General features: G+C 40.2%; 1 pseudogene; it reads left to right on the plus strand.

Moving 5' to 3' along the window:
* The first annotated feature begins 3,006 nt into the window (after positions 1 to 3,006).
* LOC102128023 (small ribosomal subunit protein bS18m pseudogene) lies at positions 3,007 to 4,294 on the plus strand (annotated as a pseudogene).
* Positions 4,295 to 8,471: the final 4,177 nt, after the last annotated feature.

Here is an 8,471-nt window from a genome sequence, read left to right on the forward strand (position 1 = left end):
TCTCTCATTTGACTATAACCAGGCGAAAGGAACAGGTTGCTCCTTCAACACTCTGCTTAGAATTAACTTCAGCTAGTCATGGAAGAGAGAATGGAATGGTGATTGGGCATTGGGAGATATTGCTCAAAGAATAAAAATTTTCATTTAAACAGGAAGAATAGGTTCAAAAGATCTATGGTACAACATAATGACTATGGTTAACAGCAATGTATTTATACTTGGAAATCACTAAAGGCGTAGATTTTAAGTGTCCCCACCACACACAAAAATGGTAAGTATGTGAGGCAATGCATTTATTCATTAGCTAGGTGTAGCCATTTCACAATGTATACATATTTTGAAACATCAGGATGTACTCCATAAATATTTCCATTTTTATTTGTCAATTTCAAAAAAAAAAAAAAAAAGAAATGGGCTGGGTGTGGTGGCTCACACCTGTAATCCCAGCACTTTGGGAGGCTGAAGCGGGTGGATCACGAGGTCAGGCGTTTGAGACCAGCCTGGCCAACACAGTGAAACCCCGTCTCTACTAAAAATACAATTAGCCAGGCATGGTGGCGGACGCCTGTAATCCCAGCTACTTGGGAGGCTGAGGCAGGAGAATCTCCTGAACCTGGGAGGCAGAGGTTGCAATGAGCCGAGATCACGCCACTGCACTCCAGCCTGGGCAACAGTGCAAGATTCTGTCTCAAAAAAAAAAAAAAGAAAAGAAAAGAAATGGCATCAGCTAAATATCCAATTTCATTGCTCACAAGTTCTAACTTCCATAGAACACTAGGACATGGACATTGTGAAATGATTATATCAAGCTAATTAACATATCCATCGCCTAGTACATTTATCATTTTTGTAGTGAAAACATTTAAAATCTATTTTTAAAGCAATTTTGGAATATACAATATATTAACTATAGTCATTATGCTTTGCAATAGATATTGAAAACTTATTACTTCTAACTGAGACCTTATACTCTTTGATCAACATCTCCCCATTCTCCACCTTCTCTCATCCACTCCCTGATAACCACCATTCTACTCTCTACTTCTGTAAGTTGGATTTTTTGGTTCCACATATAAGGACGATCATGTAATATTTATCATTCCATGGCTGGTTTATTTCACTTAGCATAAATGAAGGTATGTTCCTTCTATGCATAATTAGTTCAGAATTTTTATCATTAAGGGATGTTGAATTTTATTAAATGCTTTTCTGCATCTATTAAGATGACCATATTTTTTTCCATCATTCTATTGATGTTATGTATCACATTTATTGATTTGCATATGTTGAACTATCCTTGCATCTCTGGAATAAATCTCATTTGATTATGGTGTATTCTCTTTTTAATGTGTTATTGGATTTGGTTTGCTTGTATATTATTGAGCATTGTTGCTTATATGTTCATCATGGATATTGGCCCATAGCTTTCTTTTTTTGTTGTGTTTATGCCTGATTTTTGAATTAGAGTAATGCTAGTCTCATAGAATAAATTCTGTTTAACACTTTAAGAATCATTGGAGAAGAACTGGTATTACTTCTTTATATGTTTGGTAGAATGTGGCAGTGAAGCTATTCAGACCTAGGATTTTCTTTCTTAGAAGACTTTTTATTACTGATGTAATCTCATTGCTCATTATTGGTATGTTCAGGTTGTTTCTTCTTGACTCAATCTTGGTAGGTCATTTGTGTCCAGATATTTATCCATTTCTTCTAGGATTTTCAGTTTGTTAGCATATAGTTGTTCATAATAGACTCTATGATGTTTCATATTTCTGTAGTATCCATTGTAATGTCTCCTTTTTGTTTCTGATTTTGTTTATTTAGGTCTTTTTTTTTTTTTTTTTTTTGTTAGTCTAGCTGGCAGTTTATCAATTTTGTTTATCTTCTCAAAAACACTTTTTGAATTAGGAGGGCAGAGGAAGACCATTTCTTCCCCCGACCCCAACTGGAACACCAAATTTTAACAATTATCTACATATAGAAAAGCACCATCACAAGAACAAAAAATCAGGTGAGCAATCACAGTACCTGGATTTAGCTTCATATCTCTGAAAGAGGCATTGAAGAGGGCAGGAGAGACAGTCTGGAATTGCCAACACCACACCTCTCCCATCCTCTGGCAGCGTCTGTGTGGTGCAGAGAGAGAATCTGTGTACTTTGGAGAGGGAGAGTGCAGCAGACTGGGACGACTTTACATTGAACTCAGTGCTGCCCTGCTGTAGCAGAGAATAAAGCTGTGCTAGGCTCAGCCAGCACCTGTGCATGGAGGAAGCATTTGGACCAGAGGGAAGTCAGCCATCTGAGTGGTCAGAACTTGAGTTTCTCAGCAAGCCTCACCACCATGGCTGAAGTGATCTGGGGTCCTAGGTAAACTTGAAATGAGGTCTAGGACACAGGAACTGCCATTCCTAGGCAAATCCTAGTGTCTGGCTGGGCTTAGAGCCAGTGGACTAGGGAGACACCAGCTGGGGTAGCTAAGGGAGTGTTTGTGCCCTTCCTCCCCCAACCCTAGGCAGTGCAGCTCAAGGCAATGAAAGTGACTCCCTCCTTCTGTTTAAGGAGAGGAGACTGAAGAGTAAGCAAGACTTTGTCTTGCATCTTGGATACCAGCTCAGCCACAGTAGGACAGGGCATTGGACAGAGTTGTGAGGCCCCCATTCTAGGCCCTAACTCCTGAATGACATTTCTAGATACATACTGGGCCAAAAGGGAACCCAATGCCTTGAAGGGAAGGACCCAGTCCTGGCAGGATTCATCATGTGCTGACTAAAGAGCCCTTAGGCCCTGAATAACCAGCACTAATATGCAGGGAGTATGCTGTGGGCCTTGAGCTCTGAGTGTACTGGCTTCAGGTGTGACCCAGCACATTCCCAGCTGTGAAGGCTAAGGTGAAAGACTCCTGTTTGAGAAAAGCAGAGGGAAAAGTAAAGGAGACTTTGCCTTAAACTTTAGGTTAGGTACCAGCTCAGCTACAATGAGGTAGAACAACACACAGACTCTTGGGTTCCCTGAGTCCAGGCCTAGGCTCTTGGACAGCATTTCTGGACCTGCCCTGGGCCAGAAGGGAGCCCAATGCTTGAAGGGTGAGACCCAGGCCAGGCAGCATTCACCAAAAGCTGACAGAAGAGCCCTTGGGCTTTAATTGAATACCAGTCAAAATGGCTATTATTAAAAGGTCAAAGGCTGGGCGTGGTGGCTCACACCTGTAATCCGCACACTTTGGGAGGCTGAGGCGTGCGATCACCTGAGATCGGGAGTTCCAGACCAGCCTGACCAACATGGAGAAACCCCGTCTCTACTAAAATTATAAAATTAGCTGGATGTGGTGGCACATGCCTGCAATCCCAGATACTCGGGAGACTGAGGCAAGAGAATCGCTTGAACTTGGTAGGCGGAGGTTGTAGTGAGCCAAGATCACACCATTGCACACCAGCCTGGGCGACAAGAGCGAAACTCCGTCTCAAAAAAAAACTTCTGCACAGCAGAAGGAAACAATCAAGAAACTGAAGAGACAAGACACAGAATGGAAAAAATACATTTGCTAAATACCCATCTGACAAGGGATTGATTAATAACCAGAATAAATAAGGAGCTCAAACAACTGTATTGGAAAAAAATCTAATATTCCAATCAAAAAATGGGCAAAATATTTGAATAGGCATTTCTCAAAAGAAGACATACAAATGACAAACAGGCATATGAAAAGGTGCTCAATATCACTGACCATCAGAAAAATGCAAATCAAAACTATAGTGAGATATTATCTCACTTCAGTTAAAATGGCTTTTACCCAGGTGGAACCAAGACTGCTATGGTTGCTGTTTGCGGTGGTCTAGGGAGGAAGAAGTTGACACACCTGGTAACGGCTGCTGTCAGACTTACACATCCCGGGACTCCCACGGTGCTTTTGAGAAGGGGTTGTTCACAATATAAACAGGTATCCAGCAATGAGGACCTGCCCACTCCAATGGAAAACCCTTATAAAGAACCTCTTAAGAAATGTATCTTGTGTGGAAAGCATGTAAATTATAAGAATGCATAGCTTTTGTCCCAGTTTGTTTCTCCATTTACTGAATGCATTTATGGAGGCACATTACGGGTCTTTGTGGGAAGAAACAGAAAGAAATAACTAAAGCAATCAAGAGAGCTCAAATAATGGGGTTTATGCCAGTTACATACAAAGATCCTGCATATCTCAAGGACCCTAGAGTTTGTAACATCAGATATCAGGAATAAATTCTATCACGTTACCACCAATAAACTTATTTTACAGTAAAAAAAAAAAAAAAAAAAAGACTTTTACGCAAAAGTCAGGCAATAACAAATGCTGGTGAGGATGTGGAGAAAAGGGAACACTAATACACTGTTGGTGGGAATGTAAATTAGTACAACCACTAAGGAGAATAGTTTGGAGGTTTTTCGATAAAACTAAAAATGGAACTGCCGTATGATCCAGCAATCTTACCGCTGGGTCTATACCCAAAAGAAAGGAAATCAGTATATCAAAGAGTTATGTGCACTCTCATGCTTGTTGCAGCACTGTTTACAATAGCTAAGATTTGGAAACAACCTAAGTATCCATCAACAGATGAATGGATAAAGAAAATGTGAGCCGGGCGCTGTGGCTCATGCCTGTAATCCTAGCACTTTGGGAGGCTAAGGTGGGTGGATCACCTGAGGTCAGGGGTTTGGGGCCAGCCTGGCCAACATGGTGAAACCCAATCTCTACTGAAAATATAAAAATTAGCCGGACGTGGTGGTGGGCGCCTGTAATCCCAGCTACTCGGGAGGCTGAAGCAGGAGAATTGCTTGAACCCGGGAGGCAGAGGTTGCAGTGAGCAGAGATCGAGCCACTGCACTCCAGACTGGGCAACAGAGTGAGACTCAGGATCAAACAAAAAAAAGAAAATGTGGTACTTATACACAATGGAGTACTATTCAGCCATAAAAAGAATGAATTCCTTGAGACATAACTTTAGGTTGTTTATTTGTGATCATTCTTCTTTTTGTTTTTTTGTTTGTTTGTTTTGTTTTTTTTGAGACAGAGTTTCGCTCTTGTTGCCCAGGCTGGAGTGCAGTGGTGTCATCTCAGCTCACTGCAACCTCCCAGGTTCAAGCAATTCTCCTGCCTCAGCCTCCAGAGTAGCTGGGATTACAGGCATGTGCCACCACACCTGGCTAATTTTGTATTTTTAGTAGAGACGGGGTTTCTCCATGTTGGTCAGGCTGGTCTTGAACTCCCGACCTCAGGTGATCCACCCGCCTTGGCCTCCCAAAGTGCTGGGATTACAGGCATGAGCCACCGCACCTGGCTGATCATTCTTCTTTTTGACTGTAGGTGTTTATTGCTATAAAATTTCCTCTTTGCTGAATCCCGTAAGCTTTGGTATGTTTTGTTTCCATTTTCGTTTGTCTCAAGATATTTTTAAATTTTGTCTTTAATTTATTTATTGACCAATTGGTTGTTTAGGAACATGTTGTTTAATTTTCATTTATTTGTGAATTTCCCAAAATTCTTTTTGTTATTTATTCCTAGTTTCATACCTTTCTGGTTGAAAAAGACACTTGATAGTATTTCAATCTAATTAAATTTGTTAAGACTTGTTTTGGCCAGGCATGGTGGCTCACACCTGTAATCCCAGCACTTTGGGAGGCCGGAGCGGGAGGATCACCTGAGGTCAGGAGTTCAAGACCAGCCTGACCAACATGGGGAACCCCCATCTCTACTAAAAATACAAAAATTAGCTGGGTGTAGTGACGCATGCCTGTAATCCTAGCTACTCATGAGTCTGAGGCAGGAGAATCGCTTGAATTCGGGAGGTGGAGGTTGCAGTGAGCCAAGATCATGCCGTTGCCCTCCAGCCTGGGCAACAAGAGCGAAACTCCATCTCAAAAAAAAAAAAAAAAAAGACTTGTTTTGTGACCTAACATATGCTGTACCCTGGAGAATGTTTCGTGTGCTCTTGAGAAGAATGTGTATTCTGTTGCCATTGAATGGAATGTTTTTTATATGTCTGCTATGTCCATTTGGTCTAAAGTGTATTTCAAGTCTAATATTCCCTTATTAATTTCCTGACTTGATGATCTGTCCATTGTTGAAAGTAGGGTATTTAAGTTTCCTAATATTATTATATTACAGTCTGTGTTTGAATCTATTAACATTTGCTTTATATATGTAGGTGCTCCAATGTTGTATGCATACATATTTATAATTGTTATATCTTCTTGATAAATTGTTTGCTTTATCATTATATAATGACACTCTTAGTCTCTGTATTAGTCCATTCTCACATTGCTATACAGAAATGCCTGAGACTGGGTAATTACAAAGAAAAGAGGTTTAATTGGCTCACAATTCTGCAGGCTGTACAGGATGCATGCTGCTGGCATCTGCTTGGCTTCTGGGGAGACCTCAGGAAACTTACAATCATGGCAAAAGGCTAAGGAAGGGCAGTAATGTCACATGGCCAGAGCAGGAGCAAGAGAGAAAGGGCCAGAGGTGCCACACACTTTTAAACAACCAGATCTCACGAGAACCCACTCACTATCACAAGGACAGTATCAAGGGGGATGGTGCAAAACCATTCATGAGAAATCCTCTGCCATGATCCAAAAACCTCCCATTAGGCCGCACCTCCAACATTAGGGATTACAATTCAACATGAGATTTGGTGGGGACACAGATCCAAACCATATCAGTCTTGTTTTAGTTTTTGACCTAAAGTTTATTTTGTCTTAAATAAGTGTCACTACCCCTGTTCTCTTTTGGTTTTCATTTGCATCCCATCCTTTCACTTTCAATCCATGTGTGACCTTAAAGGTTAAGTGAGTCTCTCCTAGGGAGCACATAGTTGGGTCTTGTTTTTTATTCATTCCGTCACTCTATGCCTTTTGATTGGAGAATTTAATCAAGATAATTATTGATAGATAAGAACTTCTGCTGCTATTTTGTTGTTTTTCTGTTTTTTGCTTTTGTTTTTGTTTTTTTCTTAGACGGAATTTCACTCTTGTTACCCAGACTGGAGTGCAATGGCACTATCTCAGCTCACTGCAACCTCCGCCTCCCAGGTTCAAGCGATTCTCCTGCCTCAGCCTCCCGAGTAGCTGGGATTACAGGTATGTGCCACCAGGCCCGGCTAATTTTTGTATTTTTAGTAGAGACTGAATTTTGCCATGTTGGCCAGGCTGGTCTCAAACTCCTGACCTCAAGTGATCTGCCTGCCTTGGCCTCCCAAAGTGCTGGGATTACAGGCATGAGCCACCGCGCCTCGCCTTTCTGGTTATTTTATAGAGCCTTTGTTCTTTTCTTTCTCTTGCTGTCTTTCTTTATGATTAGATTATTTTCTCTAGTAGTATACTTTGATTACTTACTTTTTATCATTGTATGTCTACTATAGGTTTCTGTTTTGTGGTTACCATGAGGCTTACATAAAACATCTTACAGATACGACAAGCTAGTTTGAGCTGATAACAACTTGACTCTGATCACATTAAACAACTGTAAACTTTAACTCCACCCTGCACTCATTTTATGTGTACAATGATACAATTTACATCTTTTATATTGTCTATCCCTTAACAAATTATTGTAGCTATTATGTTTTTAAGCTTTAAAAACACTGATCATATTTCAGATTATTGCACACTGAGATAGTCTTTCTGCCAGCACTTCATGGTTACACCATATCATTTGCAACTGTGCTTTTGTATGGCTTTTTAAAAAAGTTTTATTTTATTTTTAATTTCCAATAATAATTGTATGTACTTATGGGGTACAATGTAATGTTTTGATACATGTATACACGTGGAATTAATTAGTATATACATCACATCAAATATTTATTATTTCTTTGTGGGAAGAATATTGATTGATTGATTGATTGATTGATTGATTGATAGAGACAGGGTCTAACTATGTTGCCCAGGCTGGTCTCAAAGTCCTCAACTCAAGTGATCCTCCCACCTCAGCCTCTCAAAGCACTGGGATTACAGGCCTGAGCCACCATGCTTGGCTGAAAGAACATTTTTAAATCTTCTCTTTTAGCTATTCTGAAATATACATTAGTATTAACTATAGTTCCTGTGCTGTGCAATGGTACACCAGAACTTATTAATCTAACTGTAACATTGTAACCATTGACCAACATCTCCCCTTTGCCTGTCCATTCCCACCCCTTTCTCCCCAGCCTCTGCTAACCACCATTCTACTCTCTACTTCTAGGACTTAAGCTCTTTTAGAGTCCAGATAAAAGTGAGATCATATGGTTTCTGTCTGTCTGTGCCTGGCTTATTTCACTTAACATAATGTTCTCTAGGTTTATTCATTCATTCAAGTTGTTACAAATAGAATTTCCTGTTCTTTTAAGGGTGAATAGTGTTCAATTGTGTGTGTGTATATATATATATATGAGACATATATATATGTCTGTTTTGTGGTTACCATGAGGCTTACATAAAACATCTTACAGGTA

The sequence above is a fragment of the Macaca fascicularis genome, chromosome X, assembly GCF_037993035.2.
Source record: "Macaca fascicularis isolate 582-1 chromosome X, T2T-MFA8v1.1".
Taxonomy (NCBI): Eukaryota; Metazoa; Chordata; class Mammalia; order Primates; family Cercopithecidae; genus Macaca; species Macaca fascicularis.